General features: G+C 42.5%; 1 long non-coding RNA gene across 1 annotated transcript; it reads left to right on the top strand.

The window, feature by feature from the left end:
* Positions 1-1,411: 1,411 nt before the first annotated feature.
* On the top strand, positions 1,412-15,062 carry LOC123380564. Its single transcript, XR_006586511.1, has 4 exons — positions 1,412-1,469; positions 6,047-6,171; positions 9,147-9,245; positions 14,986-15,062. It is a non-coding gene; the product is annotated as an uncharacterized LOC123380564 (long non-coding RNA).
* Positions 15,063-23,117: the final 8,055 nt, after the last annotated feature.

Raw genomic sequence — 23,117 nt, 5'->3', positions numbered from 1 at the left:
CTTTTTAAGGTTTATTTTTGCTAATTTTTTTTTTTTGCTACAGTTTTTAAAAGACTTGCTGGTGGAGTGGCCACGAGAGTTGAGATAAACAGATGAACCAGAGATGGCAGCAAGGCTCCCCACTCGTGGGTTGATGCTTGGACTCCTCCTCAGAGGCCATTCTCCTGCACAGCTCTTCCTCCCATGACAGTGTGGCCCCAAGGAAGGCAGTAGAACATGGGGCACCGCATCCTAGGACACGTGTGTTTTTATTTTTAAAACATACTGCCACGCCCATCTCCAAAATAGCTACACTTACACTGTCTACGCTATTGACGTCTACGCCATCTGAGCCCATCTACACTGGCCACGGCAAAGTGTGGAACACTTTGCCTGACTCCATGCGTCCATATTTTAACAACTGGGGCAATTTCACAGAGTAGATGGTCCTTCTCTCACCCCCAATATTCTACAATATCGTGAACCCAGCAAAAAACTTTCACCCTAAATGGGATTCACAATGTGAAATGATCAATTTAATGGTGGAGGAAACTGCCCACGAAGAAATGGCCACATAGTTTCTGCTCCTTTGAGCAGAGCAACTCAACATGAAGAGACCATCCGTGAGCTAGGGGACGGCTCACACTTGAGCCAGCGCGGGGGACTACAGTACTTTTCATCTCCTCTGATGCTGTCTTTCCACAAACAAGTGAGTTCTGGTAGCACAGCCCCTGCATTATTTGCTTATATATCACAGAAACCAGCGTTGCAAGGAATGATCCATCTGACAGTTTGTATTTGCCCAAAGAGCTTCCAACCCTTGTGATTCTGATCAGATCCTAAAGTAAAGATTATCGATTATTGAGTACATCAAAACATTTCTTTCCTTCTTTAGTTTTCTTTATTTGATTTCTGTAAGGTCTATCCATTGCTTTAAGGCTTTTGGAAATAGACACATAAAAATTCATCATTTAAAGTAAATGTGGCAAATACAATAATCTCTGAATATAAAGCTCAGAAGGGCTCACCAGGGAATCTCAGTCACGAAGGCCAAGCGCATATAAATCTCTCTGAGGAGGGATAAAATCTCGAAGAAGATACTTTTTCAAAATGAGTATCAGGAGAACATTTTTCCTAAATATAACCCAATGTAGAATAGTCAGAGTTGAGACATAACTCATTTAAAACTGCTTCTGTGTGGTCAAAAAGATACTCCAAGAGCTGCCGTATAGAGCACTCCCAAGAAATTCGGTTTGGCCAAACTCTAGAGGCTGCTTGATTCTTAGAAAATGTGGAGGAATCTGAAGCCACGTGTGCATCTTATAAATGTGACAATGGGATCAGAGACTACGGATTTGCACTGCATGATTTCCACAGGTCTGTGGGCTATAGAATGTGGAACCCAGGATCAGCGGAATATCCTGTCGCCATGGTTTCACAGATGCGTGCCACAGGTAGTGGGCACTAGGTCAAGAAGTGAGATTTGTCAGGTAGTGGGAGGCACAGCTTATTCTTCAGCTCTTGTGGGGGAACATGTCCGGGGCGCAAACCCAGACCTCCTGCCTAGCACTGACCCATCAGAGCAATCGAAGGTCTTTTTAGAGCTGCTCCTCCGTGACTCATTTCATTTCTATAATTTGGAGGAAATATCCAGATCATCTTACTTTCCTTCAAACTGCACACTTCGGTGAAGAATCCTGGTAAACCCCAAAGCAGTAAGAGTTAGAGCGTCAGAGAGCAGTGTCCAGGGCAGCTAAAGACCCTAATCCAGGGTTCCTCAACTTTCGTACTCTTAACATTGGGGCCAAGTGATTCTTTGTTATGGACGCCGTCCTGTTTATTATAGGATGTTAAGCAGCGTGTCCGGCCCCTACCCAAAAGCTGCCAGCAACACTCTTTTGGTTAAGACAAACAAAAATGTCTCCAAACATTGTCAAATGTCTCCAGGTTGGGGATGGGGGTCAAAATTGTCTGTATCGAGACCCATTGATGTAGACAGGTAATGCTTAACTGAATTCTCTTTCTGACGTCACAGCTTACCAATCACATTTCCAGAAGGACAAGTTGAGGAAGTTTTCAGGAACTTCAAGAAACGCTTGAAATTAAACGTAGTGTACTTTGGTTCTATAAAAATCCCAGTCATGGGGCTCCCTTCGACTTCGGCACAGGTCATGGTCTCCCGGTTTGTGGGTTCGAGCCCCACGTTGGGCTCTGTGCTGACAGCTTGGAGCCTGGAGCCTGTTTCGGATCCCCTGTCTCCCTCTCTCTCTGCCCCTCCCTGGCTCACGCTTTGTCTCTTTCTCTCTCAAAGGTAAACAAACATTTAAAAAATCCCAATCGTCATGTCCATTTTATTCATTTCTTAGAGTTACAATGACTAAACTGTGTGTCACATCTAGATCCTGGGTGAGAGCACACACAGGTGCAACATTGTCCCCCAAATCATTCCTAAATAAACTGATTTATCTGAGAAAAAAAAAAGAACCAGTCTGAAAATCCACAGGAAATAAGATTTTTTGATAAAAGTCTCGACACGGATTTTTTTTTTCCTACTTAGTTTCTGGGTCTTGTGGACACCTGAGTCAGAGAACCACGACATGCCTGCTCCTTGCTAGAGATGACAGCCAGATGAGTAAAATGGCTTCCACTCTCCTTTCTTCCCTGTTGCTTATCATTTTGGTTATTATGTTGTTTACACAAACTTGACGAGGACATTGCATTTTAGAAATTCTGTCAGAAACCAAACCCACAACAAAATGGCAGAATGTTGTTCTCTGTCACGAAGAGGGCAGGCCAATGTAAACACCTATAGAAACAACGTGGAGGGAGATGAAGGGAATCACTCACTAGAAAGACCGGAAAAGGGCAAAAGAATGTTTCTGTTGAAAGTCAGAGACTAAGAAATGGAACTTCTGGGTAAAAGTGAAATGCGGTCAGTCTCAAGCCAGGAAGAATTCCAGATTCAGGAGGAAAATAATGGGTAATTGTTCACCGTCCACACAATGCGGTTCATTCTGTTCCTTAAAACAAAAGCTTTGCAAATTCATTCACGAAGACATTCACAGAAAAACTCGGAATGTTGTTTTTGGGATCGAAAGAATATCCCCTCAGGTTCCTTACATCATCGGTAGTGGATTCGGTGAACTGAAGGAGAAGCAACAGTAGGCTCTTGTCACCAGCGTCCAAGCACCCGACGATCCAGAGTCAAGAGCAGAGTGTACGGCCAACAGGGCATAGAAGAGCTTCGGTTCTTTCCCCTGCTCGTCTCTCGTCCCTTCTCCCCTTCCCCATCCTCCCCCCATCCTCCTTTCTGCCCCTCTTCCTTTTTCTTCTTCTCCTCCTCCTCCTCTTCCTCATCCTCTTTCTCTTCCTCTTCTTCCTCTTCTACCCCTTTTCCTCCTCTTCCTCCTCCTCCTCTTCTCCTTCTCCTTCTCCTCCTTCTTTCCTTCTTCTCCTTCTCTTCACCCTCCTCCTCCTTCTTTTCCTCCTCCTCCTCCTCATTCTTGTTATTCTCTTTTCTCCTTTTGTTCTTCTCCTCCTCCTCCTCTTCCTTCTCCTCTCCTTCTCCTTCTTTTTTCTCTCCTTCTGTCCCCTCCTCTCACTTCACTCTCTCCTTCTTCTCTTCTTACTCCTCCCCTTTTTTTCCCCTTCCTTCCCCTCTTCTCTTTCTTTCCAATGATCTTTTCTCCATAGTCACAAATGGGCATTATAATTGATTTCTTAAATGTAAAATCTGTTCTTCGGTGACCTTAACCAAGTGTATCCACCCACGTCTTGCAGCATGATGCTATGAGCTGGGAGGAGCCAACTAGACTCCACGCAAGCCTCCCTTCCGAGCACCAGTGGGCATGCGGGGGTAGCCGGTGTGAGGAGGGCACAGGACACCGGCAAGTAGAAACAAGGCTGGTTCCCTGATCTTTCAAGATCTGGAGAGATGCCTTCTTTATATCTCAGCCACTGGTGTATTTTCCTGTCCATAAACAGAAACAATAAAATGATTGGTTCATACTTGCCTTCTTTGGCCAGTACAAAATTTAATTTCTGTGTTTGTGAGGATGGGGCTAAGATCTATCCTACTATTACCAGAATGGCATATTTCACTATTTACTTGTTTGAAAATGTCCTATAAGTAATCATAGGAATGGTATTGGGTCTTCATTTTTGAAAGCTGGTAAAGGCTAAACATTAACGTAATAATATTTTTCATCAAATGTCATGTCAACAAATGATGTTTAACAAAATCGTAGGACACAAGAGCAAATCCGAGAGCAGATGGCACCAGCATCTCGGTCTTCTCTGCTTGGACCTAAATGTCGTTCTCTTTCCATGCCTCTTGAAACCTCTCCATCTAAAAAACACTTTGAGGCATTGCTGAGAAACATCCAGCTTGAAATGCGAGCCGCCTTGAGTTTAGAAATTGAAGTCCGTAACTCTTGTGGACAAGCACTCTTCCAAGGTCTTCTTCACGATCATGTCACACAACAGTGTCCGCCTTTCACACAACAGGCAATATGGCAGCCAAGGAGCGGCCGTCAATGCGTCCCCTCAGTATCAGGGACTGACGGAACCTTGACCTTGAGTTAAAGAGTTGAGACAAACTACAGTATCACAAAACAGTAGCAAAGAAAACTGATTTTAAAGATAAACTAACGAACTTCGACTTATTTGTTCCCTCCCCGATCCTTGCTTTTCTGCTAAATTCCTCGGACCATAGTTTCCTAGGCCCACTTTTATTTATTCTGATGAAGTGAAACTTGTGTTAAGTCGATGGCTCCACGGGAATGTGATTCCCCGAACTGAGCGTCCTGCACGTAATCCAGGAAACTCGGTGAGGCTCTGACTCTGCCCTGAGACCTGGGCGTCCCGGGACTTTGGCCTGGTGGCCCTCTGAGGCCGGAGACAAGTGAACTCGCCCACGACGCGGATAAATATTCTAGCCTTGCCTTAGCAGGTCCTGGCCTGTTGTGATCATAGGCCCTCTGCTCCTTCACTATATGACATGCCAAAATGCAGATCAAGTCTGTACTTAGTAAGTGAATTAATCACCTTGAACTTTTGACTGCAGCGGGGTGGTAAAAGCCGCTTTGCTGAGGAGCACAGCTCTGTGCTGCAGAGGGAATTATGGAAACGGTACGTGTGGACGGGCTCTCTGGCTCCTGCGAGTCAGATTCGGAGAACCTTTTGATCTCTCTGTCGTTAACACCAGGACTCCCACTGCAACATGAGAGACGGGATTAGAAAACTGAACAAAAGGTTACATGTGCCCAGAATATCTCATTTCAGAAAGAAAAGGACAGAACCCTTCTTACATTCCACTCTCTCTCACTTTCTCAGACATTTTGCTTTGTTTTCTTTTCACTGTAAGATTAAAAACAAAACAAAACAAAACACCCTCGTTCATCTGATTTTTCTTACTGCAGATTCCAGCACCGTTAGATTCTATTGCTTGTTAACGTTCAAAGGTTCCGTACGATGTAACGTTTTTCAAGTTTTCTACCCATATCCCTCGTATTGCCTTTCTATTCATGGCAACCATCGGTGAAACCCTGAGTCTGCCAAAAGTCATGTAACTTCACAGAACACACTTCCAGTTAGCACTGCGGATGACCTCCCTGTCCACTTTGCTGGAGCGCGTCACCAAATGGACTGAGACATGGGGGGCAGACGGGACCATCTTTTCAAACTTCATCTTACAAAAGGGCTGGGTTAGTTTCCGTCTGTTCTGGAGCTCCAGACAACCGGACCGTGAGGGCACAGGAGTCAGGGGACCCGCGTCACGGCTGAGGGGTCTGCGGGCACCAGGGTGACCCCATGCTCTGCTCTGTAAGCCGCAGCACAGGACGGCGGGCGCGTGTTCCGAGTCTGCTCTCTTAGCAAGACCGTACGATCCGATCGTTTGGGAAGTTTACGCCATGGGAAGTGTGGGGGTTGCAAAGCATAATATTTATTTGGACTAGATACCACACATTTTTAATTTGCCCTAAGAAAAATTACATTGGAAGGAGTAGATTTGGAACGGTTCCTTTAATAGATCTGAAGGATAACATTCATTTTTTTTTTTTTTAAGGCTGAAGAGGACAGAAAGAACATTCTTCTACCTTATTTATTTTTAATTGAAGATGCTATACGAGCATTTGCCAAATTATTCAAGGGAGAGCCATAATTAGGCAATGCCAGGGGGAGAGAAAACCAGTAAGTGCCAACAATGAAGCATCTATTTATGGATATTACCACACATAATGAAAACAAAACAGTTGTAGCTGTGTCTTAAATTTAGAGTATCATCCCTAATAATATTCTCCATGTGTGAAACAGTTGGCAGGATGTATCAACATAAGGACAAGTTCATGATGGCTGGATGGTTAAGAAACTAGTGCAAATAATTAAGGATTAAATAAACAAAAGAACTGAATGTGGACACAAAAACATAGTAGAGCCCACAAGACTTTGTAGTACAAAGTGAAGTCGTTCTGTCCTGAATTATCTTTTTTTTTTAAGTCTTTAAAAAATGTTAACTACATAATTGTCAGATAGCTCCTTTGCAGACCAAGCCAGATTTTGTTTTTTTCTTTATTAAGCCAAGGGAAAAGAGATGAGTTGAAAAGCAATGTTTGGTTGCTCGTACAGATACAGAATCCGTGGCTGAATTTGTTGAGAAACAATTAGCTGTAAATGTAAACATCGTGGTTATGCCACGGACTTCTCAAATATAAGCGGAAGGAACGTTTATCCCTTTTCTGAATCCTAACTGGAATCCGAGCTCACGGACGCATCCGTGTGTGGATATACCTGTTGGACATTTGGCATCGAGTTAATTCCACTTCAGTCCGTTGGCCAAGTCATTCATGGAAGAAAACCACCTCAAGACAAGAATTGTACTGTCCTCAACAAAGAAATGGCATTGTGTTAGGTTTATCTGCATTAAGATCTGTATCTTCTTGTCCGTAGAGGGAAACTTTTCACAGCGTTAAGAGTAGGAGAGTCCTTTAGAAAATACATACATGCTCTGAACTCAGTGTAGGAAATCTTGCCACTGGTCCAACCAACTCTATCATGGCCACACTGCAAAAATCACAATGGCCACCTCCTGCGAAGGTCCCAGGTTTCCAGGTCACAAGTAACACACGCACATGAAAACGGAGAAGAGCCAAAAAAAGAACATCGTGTGAATTGACCAATCAACGAAATGTCTGAAGAACAAGATAGATTTTTCCCAGTGTGTAGGATGGTGAGGACCTCTCTCTGTGGTGCCCGTGGTTATTTCTCATATTTTTCCAGCTCTCTTGAAGGATTATGATTTTTAGGCACACTTTTTTTTTTTTTTGGCCCCAAATTGAAACTCTCTTCTAGAATGAAATAGAAAGTAATCCTGGAGAGTTTTTGTTTTGTTCTGTTTTGCCAGCTACTAAAACACAACAAACATTTGAAAATACATTTTCTATCACATGTTTACAAAGAAGAGCAAATAAAAATTCCTGGGCTCCATTGTCCGGATTTCATTAATTTTTTTCCCAGGTTCCTGAGTGACAGTTGGAAAAGGTTTGCTAACACTTTGTAGGAAGTGCAGGCATGTTTCAGTCCCTGTGACAGCAAATGCTCCTAAGTGGTGTCTCCATGATTGGTCCCCTTCGTCCGTGTCCACAGAAGCCGAACAAAAGCTTCGAAGTACACCTCACATTGTCATTCTCCTGTTTGAAACCCCCCACCCCACCCCACCCCACCCTGGAATGACTTCCCTTTTCCTTCCGTGCATGATCCTCCCAGAACAGGAACCAGTCGTGACCTGGTCCTGGCCTGGAGCCATGATGGCACATTGTGCTCTGGGTCCAGTTATCCAGGGGCTGGGCCACCTTCTTCCCCGGGACACGAGAGGCCCTCCCCAGCCTGTGGGCTGGGCTCCGGCTCTTCTTCAGAATTCCTCCTGCTCCCTCTCCATCCCCCTCCCATCTGCCCCCAGGTCTCAGCTCACAGTGTCAGTGTTCCAGATGGGTCTTCCATGGCCCCTGATCTCTGAAAACCACCCAGTCACTCTCTGTCCCAACCATCTACACATTAGTATTGGCCGCTTTCCCTTGAGACTATGCTTTTCTCGTCTTTCTTTCCTGCTTGCCTAGAAGATAAGGCTCAGGAGAGCTCAGACCTTCTCAGTAGCCCCTTCACCTGGTGCCTGCAGGGCGCTCAGTGGGGGCTCGCACAGCTTCTGATGAGAGCGTGGGGGAGTGTGCAAATAATGAAGTGAATGGAGGAGGCGGTAAAGGGGTGGCGGGCGGGGTGGGGTAGAGAACCCAGAGGAAATCCAGTGGGTGGGAGATGGTTGGCTGCAAGTGTGGACTCAGTGGGCCTGGGCGAACAGAATTAGATGTCCTGGTCCAGGTGTGGACAGCCTCCTACAGTATGAGAAAGTGGGCACTGCAGGTCGTGACCTTGGTGATGGAGGAGAACATCTGGTAAGTACCTCCCACCCCCCTCCCCCACCCCCTCCCCCCTCCCTCCCTCCCCCACCCCCAGAGAGCTCTGCAAAAGGCTTCTGTAGTGCTTAAATTCTCCCATCAAAGGAACAGCAACCTCTTACCCTAGAGCTGTGCCAGTACCTCCTGCTTTGCAACATTCCCTTTTCAATGGTCTGTTTGTTATTTGCTTTGTTTTCTTTTCCTTGCCACTTCCTTTGACAAGATTCAGCATCATGGGCGAGTGCAAGCGACTAGCCCACTGCTCCTAAGAAAGCAAAAGAGGAACGAAGATTCCAACACCCTTTAACATGTGGCCGTTCATCCTTTAAAGGATCTTTGGCAGCTAAAGATTATGCCAAGACTGATTGTCGCACGGAGGAGATTGACAATCGCCTTATTGTTTTACAAGTTAAAAAAAAGAATGGGTTGAATGGCATGGCTATTGAAATCCTTCTTGCAAAATATGCTTCCCTAATACTACTCCCACCATACTTTTCAGTACAAGTTGACAATTGTTAGCATGTGAAACTAATATGATAAATTAGAACACCCTCATGGTGTTCTATTATTTCAGTATATTTTGTATAATACTACTAATAGGAAAATTGCTCAGAGGTGGGCAATATTTTGCAGAGCAGTATTTTGGGGACGCTGAGCCAAGTAGAGCACGCTTGCCAAGAAACTGAGCAATGCTGCTTTTTACATTATTATTTCCAGAGGTGACAGGATCTGGGCCATAGAAGTGGAGTGGATATTGTTTGGGGACCCTCTTGAAGACACAGGACAAAGTGAGAGCGGTTTGTCCTGCCGTATCAGGTAAGAGGAAGCACCCACGGTCTCTAGCCCGGGGCTCTCGCTCCTGATTTTAGTTTCAGATATGTATTTTTATTAGTGGGCAAAGGAAAGAATGGAATGGTTGTTGATATGGAATATTTGGAAATTTGGGCATATCCAATTTTGATCATCAGCTTTCAATGTGAAATCATACCTCAGTAGATAAAATCTGGACCTACTAGGGCAACAAACTAGTGAACTTGGGGGGGGGGAGGGAGGAATGTTCCCTGGTTCCTCATTTTGTGGTATTATTCATGTTCCACAAACTTGCTCTCATATTACAGATTTTATGATTTGAATACACTCCGAGAAAGTACGTGCAGATTCCTAAATGCGATGCTACCATCCCGCTCCAATTTCCGTCTCAACGTAGCAGAAGAAAATCGCTCCCATTGTGTAGATGGGAACAGCAGAGTATCCTAAAATTTCCCTTTGAATATGCCTGAAGTGACCCCAATAGACCAGGACACTCGCAGTCTTCGTGGAAACAGGCAGGGCCCTGAAAAAGAAAGCTACAGTAAACAAACAAACAAACCAATAGTAGTGTTACGCCTTGAATTACCTTTAGAGGAATAACCTAAATTATATATGATCAGATAAGCTTCTTCTGAAGTTTGAGCACTGAGGCCACAAGGAAGTGAGAGGCACACACTGGGCATTACTCCACCAGGAAACAGATGGTCTCTAGTTCCCAGGGAAAGTTTGAGAAAGGGTGTGCTTTCCGAAAACATGCCGAGTAACCGTGGTTTAGAAGATAAAACGTTGAGGGGCACCTGGGTAGCTCGGTCGGTTAAGCATCCGAGTTCAACTCAGGTCATGATCTCGCGGTCCATGAGTTCGAGCCCCGCGTCTGGCTCTGTGCTGATGGCGCGGAGCCTGGAGCCCGCTTCGGATTCCGTGTCTCCCTCTCTCTCTGCCCCTCCCCTGCTTGCGCGCGCTCTCTCTCTCTCCCCCCACCCTCTCTCAAAAATACACATTGAAAAAATTTTAGAAGATAAAACATTGAAGTGATGAACAAATGAATTGACTTAATTTTCTAATGACATCTTTAAAAAGGGGCAATAAAATAAGAAGAAATAATGATTTTCACATATGAAGAGATATTGTTAGAGTTAGATAGGTCTTTAGAGTGACTCATCCACGACCCTAAGGGGTGGGCATGCCTGCCGGTCTTTAATCTAAATCTTCTCTGAGACTGAAATGGCAAACTGGGAATTACGGAGTCTTGGAGACAGAGAGGAGTAAATGCAAGGGTTGTTTATTGCACATGAACTGGGACTTTCTGCCCAAGGGTGCAGCCAGGGAAATAAAGATCCCATCTCACTAGGCTCCATTCTATTCTCCCTCTCTGCCTTTGTCTCTCTGTCTCTTTCTCTGTCTTGCGCATAGTCTTGAGCTTCCCATTGACCAAAACCAAAAACTAGTGGGTGGTGAACTTCCCCTAAGGGCAGCTCCTGGGGCCCAGAACATGGTGGAGGAATTGGAGGGTGGAGGTCAAGGTCAGTGGGGCAAGTGGAGGATCATCAGCCCAAGCCCCAGCAACTTCTGCTGGTAAATCATTGGTCCCTGCAACTGCATTGGGTCTCCATCCAATCCAGGATGGACAGAATGACGACAAGACACAGTGCCATTCTTAATTAAACCTGATTCTATTAAGTTATACGAGAAGGGGAAAGTTGGTATTGGAAAATCAACTAGCAGTGTCTGTATGACACAATTTTATCCAGAAAGCTATAGAACTCGGAGAAGACAGGAACAGAAATCAATATGAACAGAAGGAATTCAGCCCCATATCACCTAAGGTATTGAAAACAAATAGAGATAAAAAATACAGAGCAATAAATTGAACAGGTACTGTGCAAATTATAATTTGAACAGCCAAATAAACACACTTTTCAGATACAAATAAGCATACTCTGTATATAAACAAAGTATGAATAAGGAAAGTTAGTAACTCTGTGAACAAATTAAATATCAACCGATGGGGAACACAATTGCCCGTACATCAAAGCTAGGCATGGGCACCATTTTGCTTGAAGTTTGCATAACTGAATACAAGCTGTCTCATCCTGGGATCTCTAGGAAACAGACATGGGCACCAATGCTTGATTAAGAATTGTAGTCCAAAGGGTGTGTGACTGAAGTCAGAGGTCAGTGAGGAAAGGCGTGAGGTGATGAGGACACCAGGAGATGCCACGTATGGGCCAATGCCTTATGCAAAAACAACCTGTTAGTTGACCAGATCCTGGGAGGGAGGAATGGAGGGGGCTTGATCTAGTTGGCTGTCTCTTCCTCAGAATTCCCTTTGTTTAATGTTTGCTCCATTGGGAGCTAACTCTTCCCCACTCCTGGGCTGCCTCATCTGGTGTCTTTGGCAGTCACTCAGAAGGCGAGCTGGAGGCTCAGCGCGTTTTCAGGGTAATCAGCTCCATACTGATGGGCGTAGTTGGGCGAGCATGGAGGGCGGAGGGGATTTTGAGGCCAAGAAAACTGGAGAAGGCATACAAAATGCGCCCAGCGTATAAAATTTTAGGATACAATCGTTCAAATGAAAATTCCAAATTAAGAAAATAATCCCAGTTGGTTAAAGTTAAACTTTGACCTAATTTAACCAACAGCAATTTATTTTTTCTCATGTTTTCATAATGTACTTTTTATTCTGTTGTTTGTCTGCAAGTGCATAAAGAACATATGTGTTGCCGACAGATAATACATTTGTCTTGGTAAATAATAACTTGGGAAAATTCAATTATGCAGAGTTCTGATTTTAAAAAGTCATTCCTTACTTTTATTCATAATTATTTTTGAGGGGTAATATAGACAGATTTAATTATGCCCCTAATTGACCACTTCTCATCATGTTATCTGTGCTATAAATTTTGGTGTTATTGCAAATGAGAGTTGAATTCATACATTCCAGATCAATTCCCTCCACAGTCTTCCTAACCATTGTGATTTGTATCTTTATTCCATTATGAATGCTGATGAGAACAAAGAGTCTGTGATTTATAAGGTCTTTTTTCCAAGAGTGTTTTGGTCCAAGACAAAGCACAGATTTTATTTACGCCTTTACTGAATTTTCATGGTTCAAAACACTCTGAAATATTACTGAGCCTGGATAAACCATTCCACCTGGGAAAGACGTGTTTGGTTGGTGGTTGCCTTGGCGATCAATGATTCAGAAATCGCACCATTCAACATCGTCCCTCACACAGCCACCTGAAGGAGCAATGATGATGTAAGAAATCAAGTAAAATGAAGGATTTTTTAAGCCTCCATGGCAAAAAAAAAGGGTTCTTACAGCTACAATGACCTTGGTATAGGGCATTTTCTGGGGGATTGATGATCGCCCTGGACAATCAACTTCCCCCAGATGACCATTAATCCCCAGGCAATGTCCCTGCCGGCATCGCTCTTGCTTAATTCAATTATTTGTAGTGGTGGGCTTTCCTTTGTGAAGATTTTACCTCACAGCCAGGCTCCCTGACTTCCCTGTCTCTCTGCTTACTGCCCCGGCTCTGCTATAGACCAGCCCGGGTTTGCATTCACCTCACACACTCCGAACCGCATCTAATCCACGGAGAGAAAAAGATTACGCGCGTCCACAGGTGCGGATACAGTTATGTGGACCTTTGTGGGGGGAAATTTATAAACAAATTTATAAACAAATAGACAGACTATCCATGGGCACATATCCTGGTTTCATAAATCATTGCAGGTCATTTTATTAGAGTGTGTTTTTATGTCCAAATGTCGCTACACCTGCGATTTTCACAAGGCAGATTTCGAAAATCACAATTTAGATAAGGTTGCATTTTACTAGTCGAATAAATATTTATAGCGTTTTAACATAAGAGTGGAATTTGAACATTAGAAGCAAAAAAGAAAAAGAGAAAAGAAAGAAAGCACTGCAAGTGTGAATGGCCGTGTGTGTGTGTGTGTGTGTGTGTGTGTGTGTACCCAGGTTCTTGGGCCAGTACCCATGATGCTAGAAGACCACGTCCATTTAGACGAAGAGACAGGCATGCCCAGTAGCTAACACTCATGGCTTTGAGGTCAGAGAGATCAGATTCAAATCTCGACTCTATCCTGAGGCCAGCATGCTTTGAATTAATCATCTCTCTCCCCGGTTGGGTACCTGGGGAGGACTACATACGTTCCCAGTGCTCTTCGGGAGGGTTACACATGAAGCCATCACAATGCTGGATCTTGCGACAGGTTCTCAGATATATTATAAGGGGGCATATAATTCTCAGTGTGGATCTATATAGATGTGCAAGTACATGGCTTATTATAACCACTCTATTCCACTTGTAATGTTTGTTTCTGTTCGAGATGTTGTTCTAATAGTAAAAGAGTTTATTGAATTATAAACTTCTAGCCTCATTAAAATAATAACCAAATTGAAGCACTTTAAAATCCATTAGACATTTAAATGTACCATTTTGAAATTTATTAATTTTATTAAATTTTGTACACATTGCGTGTACTTTTATTTGTGTATAAATTTTGTATCATCGAATTTTTATAAGCATGGCCGTATTCCTACACTCGGAGAACACAGACTCTCAGTAAATATATCATTAGTAGATGAACAACTGAGATTTTCCTTCCCGTGTCTCTGAGTCATAGCAATATTAAAACCCCGTTTTAGGCTTTTCTTTCTTTCGGTGGTAACTTCCTCAACAACGATATGCCTACATTAGCACACATTCCAAAGCAATTGATTTGCTTTTTGTAGATCTATTATGTTAAACAACTAATTTTCTGTATCAGACACAAAGATAGGTTTTCCTGCAGAATTTCTGGAAGGAGGGTATTTTGCCCGGACCTCCCTGAGAGCCCGTCCTGTTTATTCCACAGTCCGCATCCATAAGGACAGCCTCTTTCTCCTCCGGAGGAAAGAAGTGTGGCTGCCTCCATGCCCGTGAAACACAAAAACTAACATCCAACACAATGATCAATGCAAGGAAGCTCTTTCCATTGAGTTTTAAAATTTAGATATTGCAGGTGCACGAAATATTGCCACCAACACGCATATCTTCTAATAGGCGTGTAAAATAAAACATTGTGGACCTGGCTATTTTTAAGTATGTGTATTAAACGGATATGTGAGATGGGTTAATGCAGATGTCTGTAAGTCCTTAAATCCAGACATCATAGTGGAGGTGGCCCAGGCATCATTTTCAACGGAAAGAACCGAGTCTTCTCTCACTGGCAAAATTTGAACTCCTGAGATTCTGTTCAGGTTCTGATATCCTAGGAAACAAAATGTTGCTTCTATCTTTTTTATTGGACCTCGGTTTAAATCATTAAGGTTTTGTCCATACTGAGATATTTTCCCAATTTGAAGATAGTTTTTTAAAAAGAATTTATCATCAAGGTTTTATTTTTTTTTAAGTTTTTATTTGTTTATTTTGATAGAGCATGTTTATGTGCACGCAAGCAGATTGGTGGCAGAGAGAGAGAGAGACAGAGAGAGAGAGAGAGAGAGAATCCCAAGCAGGCCCCGCACTGTCAGCACAGAACCCGACACGGGGCTCTATGCCACAGACCGTGAACTCAAGTCAAGAGTCAAATGCTTAACCAACTGAGCCACCCAGGTGCCCCTATCATCAAGGTTTTGGATGGAGACATTAAATTAATGTTTCGGCAGCTGGAATATTAACCTGGGGAGGATGTCTTGGCACACTGATGGGCTTTTTCCTCTTTCTTGAATTAGATACGGGGAAGTAAATGGAGCAGGAACCTTTGATTAGCACCTTCCAAAGCAGCACACGGCAGGCTGTCCGTAACCTGGTAAGCAAGGTTTGAATATATCATCACCTTTGGGGTCTCCGAACACCAGTAAGATGTGAGTACTCTTTCTTGAGTTCTCATCTCCTGTGTGGCATCGAATGTGGCTTCGTGTCATCTGTGTCTCAGGCTGCACGATGGGAGGGATTGCTACCATCATTTCCACGTTAAAGGTAGGGTCTTTGATTAAGGAGGAGGGCACCCCAGAGCCCGCTTTCCTAAACACCACGGGATTCCATGGCAAGAGGACAACCCTCTTCTCCTGGGTACAAACTGAGACTACACCTCAGGTCACACAGAAGAGACCTGTTGAGCTCTAACTGGGATTGTAGAGAAACCCGGCATCCATCACATTGCAGAGCGTAACTAACATTTGTAGTATTTGATAGAAAAGTAGAATAATGTTCACGAGAAGTATGTGGGTGAAATCATGCTTAGATGGCCATTTTCACCTGAACATCACAAATAAGAGATGAAGAATTCTCTGCCTTTTTTTGCGGGGGAGGTGAGTGGGGGTGAGGGCTTGAAATAACCCAAGACACCGAAAGCGATTTTGAATATATTTGCTGCTAGTTTCACCCACGCAAATTTATAAACTCTTAAATTCTCTCTTTTGTGGATAGCATGAGCATAAAATACTGTGTCAAGGTTTCCACTATAAATGTTATTTCTCCGGGATTTATAACGTTTGCCGTAAAACGTGACCCCAGGCATTAACTATCTTTTCTCAACACAGAGACTGACGTTTTTATGTGTGACTTTTCATGCGCATGCTGAGGTGAAGCCAGCAGTGGAACTGTTTCTAGGCCACGTGTAATTACTGAGAACATACTAGTATTGTAGGTTGAGATGTATACCTGAGTCACATTTACTGCGGGTTAAGAGCATTCATAAAACAGCAGTTAATTAGTCCGTAATAGGGTCCAATCATATTTTATTTGAAAACACTTCTACGAGCCCTACATTGGGTCTGGGTGTTACCTTTTTTTTTTTTTTTTTTTTTTTTTTTTTAGAGATACGAGCCCTCCTATCTAGCTCTATCTGCCTCTTTGCCTTCCTCTCTTTACTTCACAGGAGACTTAGTTCATTATGCACAAAAGTGCTCTGTGGCATTCCTGGTTTATGAGAAAGGAAAACGTAGGCATCCAGCGCTTCCTCTGAGAAATGAACATTGACTTTCTCTGAAGAAAATATAAATGGATTGACTTAATTGGACTTCAGGCATTGGGGCAATTAATAATAGACTGTGTCATAGTGAGGGCTTTGTTTGTATTTAAAGCAATAAATTACAAGTATTAAATGTATATTTATTTCAAGTTAAACTCATTTCTAATTGACATGTTACTTAGCCTAAGGCTTTTAAGATCTTTTAGTATAATTAAATTAATAGAAAGCTATAGATCACAGGACGATAAACAAACAGCCGGGACTTTAATATGACAGATATACAGAACAGGCCGTGTAAGTAGATCATTATTATCGGTTTAGGTTCAGCAAAAAAAATACCAGCAGAACGAAAAGAAAAGAAACAAAAGAGCCGTGGCTGAGGCAGGCGACATTTTTGCCCATAATCTGACCGGCCAGCGTCAGAAGTCCCAGGCTGGGGAGAAACTTCATTATGAAAATTTCTTGGTTGGATCGATGCCTTACACCAGAAGCTCTTAAAGCCCCACATCAAACATTTAAAGGATATTATGATCACCCCAGGCTTTGGGTAGTCAAACAGCATAATAATGCTTCACGTATGAAGTGCAGAAATAGCCAGTTTCAGTTCTTATTATGTTCAAAATCTTCATCTTTTAAATACAGTCCTTAGTGCAAAATGCCTATCATAAATACTATGGCCCAAGAGTAATGCTCGGTTCAAGTTTTATAATTTCATTCATTCAAAGGACTTGACACGCTTCATGAAGGGTTGCTTGCCTTGTTTTTCGTTTTTGTTTTTGTTTTTGACCATATGCTGAAGAGACAACTACAGCCTTCTCTAATACGGAGAAAAATTGAGAATTAGGCCATGTCTACGGCCAGAATTGTTTTATTTCAAGTCAGAATGATTTATGGTTTCCCACGACAGGGACACTGGTGTGTTTTCTTGGCATTGAGGTAACTCACCCCCGAATGCGTCCTAATGCCACATCTCCAGCCTCCTGCTGTCCTGAGATCTGTCCTGTCCTGTGTCGCCCTTGCACGCCTGACCAGTTACACCGTAAGGATGGGAGGCTTCGTCGCATTCCCAATGGTCATAGTGCCTGGTACATAATGGTGTGTGATCAACACCTGTCTAATGAAGGGACCCATTATTCTTCTGGCATTTCTTACTAGTAAAATGATTCTTGGTCATGGAATAAGTAAAGCTTGGGGAGCAGCAGGGAAACTTCTTCAGGACAAAGCACTGTCTCTGCATGGCCACTGACCCTTCTTAACAAGATTCCATTGTTGGGGTTTCTAAGTCAGTTACTTCTCGAGTGCAATCAAAGGCATAGACCAAAAAAGCTAAACCCGCAAGTGGTCTTGTCAAGGCTGAACTTGAATATTTATAGTCAATGTTTATTTACATTTTTGAGTTTATGGATATCACCATTTCTTGATTCTCAAGGGTTGCATAGACCTTGTTTTGCGGGGCGAGACTACACTGAGTTTTGTTGCTCTTGGTGTTGATAGGCTAGACGTCTCAGTAAATGTTTTGGCATAATTTATAGCCATAATTCGTTTTTTATTTATTTGGTGTCCAGGAGAAGATTCTAGACAAAGAGTTGCTCAACCCACCAACTCTGTATGTGACATGTTCGGTGTGGGATTTTCTATACAACTGTGGCTTCCTGTTATTTTTTTTTTCTTGAGTAGACTCTTGACTTTGGAATAATTTTAGATTTACGGGAAAGCTGTAGGGGTGGTATAGAGAGCACTCTGTATCCCCCATTGTTGACACTCTACTTCTTCGTGGTACACTTGTCACAACTGAGGAGCCAACAGCAATACGTTCCTCTAAATTAAACTTCAGAATGTGTTCAGATGTCACTAAGTTTCCCACTAATGTCCTTTTGTTACTCCAGGATCCCATCCAGGACCACGTTGGGTAAGCAGGTGCTGCAGGTTGCGCTTGGCTCTTCAGAATGTTTGGAGAGATTATCTCTGGTACTTTCTGGACAAATCGTGGGTGCCTCCCACTCTACCCAGCTTCTCGCTTTGATTATTAGCCACCCAGAGTGGGGCAGGAGGGGCCCATCTGGGTGTTCTTAGAGTATTTGCTCCAATAATCTGTGTTCTTCCACCGAAACCGATAAGGCCATTGTGACAGGCAAATTAATAGGGATGTTGCTTCAAACAGCTTTTCTAACTTTGTACCAGCATACAAAGGAAACCCACCCAGAAGGGGCACAAACAATTCTAGTCAATCTACTTGTAAGGTGTCATAAGACTACTTCCTTGAGTCTAATACAGACTTAGATTTGCTTTCTTTTATGCGCTGTCTCAGCAGGAAAGACCAACGGTGCAGCATGCCTTAACTGGAAATGCTTCTCACCGGGAGGAGTCAATTAAACACATCACTATAGGTCTAAGACAATCTGGGGTTTCATACAATAGAACAAATAGAAGGTACATAAGGAATACACACTCTATTAAAAGTTTTGTACAAGGGGTGTATTTCCATAGTCCCGAGTTACCATAATTTTATAAAACAAATAATTAGGGGTGCCTGGCTGGCTCAGTCGGCTGAGCGTCCGATTTTGGCTCAGGTCACGATCACATAGTTTGTGGGTTCGAGCCCTGCGTCGGACTCTGTGCTGACTGCTCAGAGCCTGGAACTTGCTTTGGATTCTGTGTGTGTGTCTCTCTCTCCGCCCTTTCCCCTCACCCCTCTCTCTAAAATAAATAAACATCAACACGACTAATTTAAAAAAAAAACTAGATATGTGTTTACTAAGGTCTATGCCGTTCCTGACAATATAGTCTTAAGTGTGACGTTGTTAAGTCTAGGCACCTGCAATGCATGCAGTCATCACGCAGTGGCCCTAACTCAGTCAATGCAGAGTCTCCCTTAGTGGGGAGACAGTGGTCTAGAAGTGACAGGCATATACTGTTTTAATGAAAAGAGCCATTACAATTTACCTAAGAATATAGGGCACAATCTTAGTTTCTAAGGTCTTACTCAACAATCAGGAAAATATGCCATTTACCTCTAAGACTTTTGAAAGAAATATAGAAAAATGGATGTGAAAGACTGTCAGATCCATCGGTTATGTCGATGTATATGTTTGAATCTATTATTTCCTTGGTCTATTTAATTTTGTGCCTAAGGGCTTTGAAGCCATCTATTCTAGAGAATAAGGCCTTTATCTGGGAGTTAAATAGGTCATTTAAAGTTATTGTTATTCTGCACAACGATCCTAAATCCCATAATCTCTAGTAAAACCCGTAAAATACATTTCGAAGTCCAATCACTTAATGAGGAATTAACACACACAAAAGAAAAGTTTAATCCATACAATTATACTACCTACTGGATGCTATAATTTTTTAGTTATACCTCAATTAAAATTTCAAACTCAAAATTGCTGAGTACTATAATTTTTTTTATTTATTTTATTAAAAAAATTAAGTTTATTTATTTATTTTGAGAGAGAGCGAGAGAGAAAAAGAGCGAGAGAGAGAAAGAGCATGAGTGGGGAGGGACACAGAGATGGAGAGAGAATTCCACGTAGGCTCTACACTATCAGTGCAGAGCCCAAAGCAGGGCTTGATCTCACCAACCATGAAATCATGACCTGAGCCGAAATCAAGAGTCAGACGCTCAACTGACTGAGCCACCCAGTTCTCTCTACTTTTCTTTAGTTTGTATTTTATTGTAATTGATAAATTTAAAGGTTCCCAGCTACTGGTGGGAATTAAATTGGGGCAGCCACAATGGAAAACTGTATGAAGGTCCCTCAAAAAATTAAAAATAGATATGCCATATGATCCAGCAATCACACTTCCAGGTATATACATCCAAAAGAAATGAGAATAGGATACGAAAGAGATGTCAACATTGCCATGATCATTGCAGCATTGTTTATAACAGCCAAACAAATGGGAACAACCTGAGTGTTTCTCAAAGAATGAAAAGGTGACGCAGATGTGATCCACAGGCAACCACACACACACACACACACACACACACACTTACACACACAATGGAATATAACCCAACCACAAGAAAGAAGGGTATCCTGTCATTTGCAACCACATAGATGGACCTTGAGGGCATCAGGCTGATGAGGTATGACAGACACATGAAGAAATGTACTGTATGAGACTCTTAAAGGCAGAGAACAAACTGAGGGTTGCTGGAGGGGCCGTGCGTGGGGGGATGGGCTAAATGGGTGATGGATATCAAGAAGGGCACGTGTAGGGATGAGCACTGGGTGTCGTACGTAAGTGATGAATCACTAAATTCTACTCCTGAAACAAGCACTACGCCACATGTTAATTAACTTGAGTTTCAATAAATAAAGTCCAAAAAGAAAAATATTGTATGATCTCACATATATGTGGAATCTTCAAGACAGTTAAACTCATCGCAACAGGGACCAGAAAAGTGGTTTCTAGGGATTGGAGAGCAGGAGAAATAGGGAGGAGTTGGGAAAAGGTTACCTGCTTTCAGCTCTAAGATGTCAAAGTTCTGAGTGGTAACTGTAGTTTCTAAAACCATATTGTATAATTGAAATTTGTTAAGAGAGTAGTAGAACTTAAACATTCTCACCAAGGGGGGAAAAAAAGATAGACTCGTAAGGTGATCGATGCGTTAATTAACTAGATGATGCAGATCCTTTCAAACCGTGTACGTATATCAAATTACCATGACTTACTTTTCAAAGACCGCACAATTTTATGTGTCAGTTACACCTCAATAAAGTTAAATAAAAATAAAAATAAAAAATGTGCCTAGCCCAATGTAATTACAGGTTTTCTTCCCAATATTTACCACCTGATATAGTTATAAGTACTTGGTGATGGGCAGTTTACAAGAGGCATGGCTTGGATTGACCATTCCTCACAGTGCGGAAGTTAGAACCAACAATGACACATCTGAATTGTTTTTATTTAAGAAAAGCAAAGTGGCAGCCTCCAGCTTCGACCTGCTCTGTAACATGGGGACATTGTGACGGTGAATCTGAAGAGAGATTCAAGGGCAATTAAACCGTTGTAAGACTGTAATCAAAAGCGAAACACAGCTAGACTTCAGTTAGGAAAGCCCTTTCAAGCACTGACATAGACTTGACTTGGGTTCGGGACAAAACAATGGCTACGATGTTTGGATTGGAATACGTGGTTTATAGAGGCTGCTTCTTCAATTTCCGCATCAGTCAAGGATGCCATCTGGAAAGCTGCCTAAATGGATGCCACAGGCATTAGGCCTTTTCAGTGAGATCCATACACGACTGAAACCGTCGATGAAAGTACAGAAAAAAGTGTGAATGAACTCTGTGTTCAATGGACTGATTGTCCCATTTATGTAACCTGTGGTTAGCCTCAGTCGGGGTTCTTAACATTCTTGGGTTTGTGCTGAATTCTGTAATATTCTAAAGATCACCATGAAACGTCACGAGAGAATGAGACTGTCAGCCTCCCCGATATTTTATCAAACCTGTAATAAAGTTGCTTTGCCTTCTCACTCAACTTAATAAAACTAAAAGGCTAGAATGCTTTTATTTAGACAGGTATGTCCAGAGGCATTACAATATTGTTGCTTTTCTTTGTGTTAATCTGTAAACTAAACATGAATCCTTCCAGTCTGTTGTCCTTTTAAACTCCATAAGCATATTAAGTATGTAACTAAAATTGGTTTGAATCAGATAAGGCACTTCGAATGAGTTTTATGCTTTTTCTTCAACAAAAAAGTTGGAATTTTGCTCATTATTTCAATGAGTAGAAGCAACAAGTGTTACATAATAGTTTGTAAAGCTATGATTATGGAACAGATTTAAACTTAGAAAAAAGTTACACAGATAGTACAAAGAGTCTCTGTGTACCACTCACTCAGATTCTCCCAATGTTGACGCGTCGTATAACATCGTCAGATCTGTCAAAACTAAGCAAATAACATTTATACAATACTATTAATTAATTGAATTGTATTTTACCAGGCTTTTGTTTTTAATTAACGTTCTATTTCCTGTTCCAAAATCCAATCCGGGATCATACACTGCCTTATTCAGCGCGACTCCTCTGATGTGTGGTAGTTTTTCAGTCTTCCCTTGATGTCCCGACCTTGAGAGCCTGAAGACTATGGGGCTATTACTCTGTAACGTGTCCCTCCACTTGGGTCTATCTGATGTTTTCCTATCGAGTAGAGCTGTAGATTTGGGGGAAGAAGACCATAAAGCTGAGGTACCTCCCATCTGGGGGTTCGCGGTGGCCGCATGGCATTACTGGCTGCGACCACCTTGACCACCTGGTTCAGATCACGTTCCCAGGTTTCTCCACTGCAAGTCACCATTATTCCCTTTCCAGATTCCTGTCTGGGAGAAAGTCAGTGAGCCTGGTCCATACTCAAGGGGAGGGAGATCAAGTCCACCATCTAGAGAAGGTGTATCTGGAATTCTTCGCTAAGAAAGATTTGTGACAACTTTTTCAAAAAAAATGAACGCCTTTTTATGTAGAAAAGTTTTCATGATTTGTCCTCAGCTACTGCAGCACACATTTCTGAAACTACACTGTTATCATCCTTTCTAGATGTCCTCCTTGCCACGCTGATAATTAAACAGGAAAGCCAGCTGGTGACAAATCTTCTGGAGATAAAGATATGATTTCTTCATTTTTTTTCTACAGTGTATGTCGTCAATATAAACGAAGATAACTGACTGGAGACATCATTTCTGAGGACAACACGAGCAACGTGAAAATCTCACTGTTGGGGGACGACAGCCTAGTATGGCGTTATGCTCCACATTAGTTACTGGAGCTGCCTATTGTTTGACCCCAAGGCAGTAATTCTACAAAAAAAATCCACTAGTCTTGAGAACTTTTCTCTGGGACAAGGTGGCATCTATGAAGTTAAAGGTTAAGCACCCAATG

This window comes from Felis catus, chromosome A1, assembly GCF_018350175.1.
Source record: "Felis catus isolate Fca126 chromosome A1, F.catus_Fca126_mat1.0, whole genome shotgun sequence".
In the NCBI taxonomy this organism is placed as follows: Eukaryota; Metazoa; Chordata; class Mammalia; order Carnivora; family Felidae; genus Felis; species Felis catus.
The sequence above is the reverse complement of the archived record's forward strand: the minus strand, read 5'-3'. Positions and strand labels throughout refer to the sequence as shown.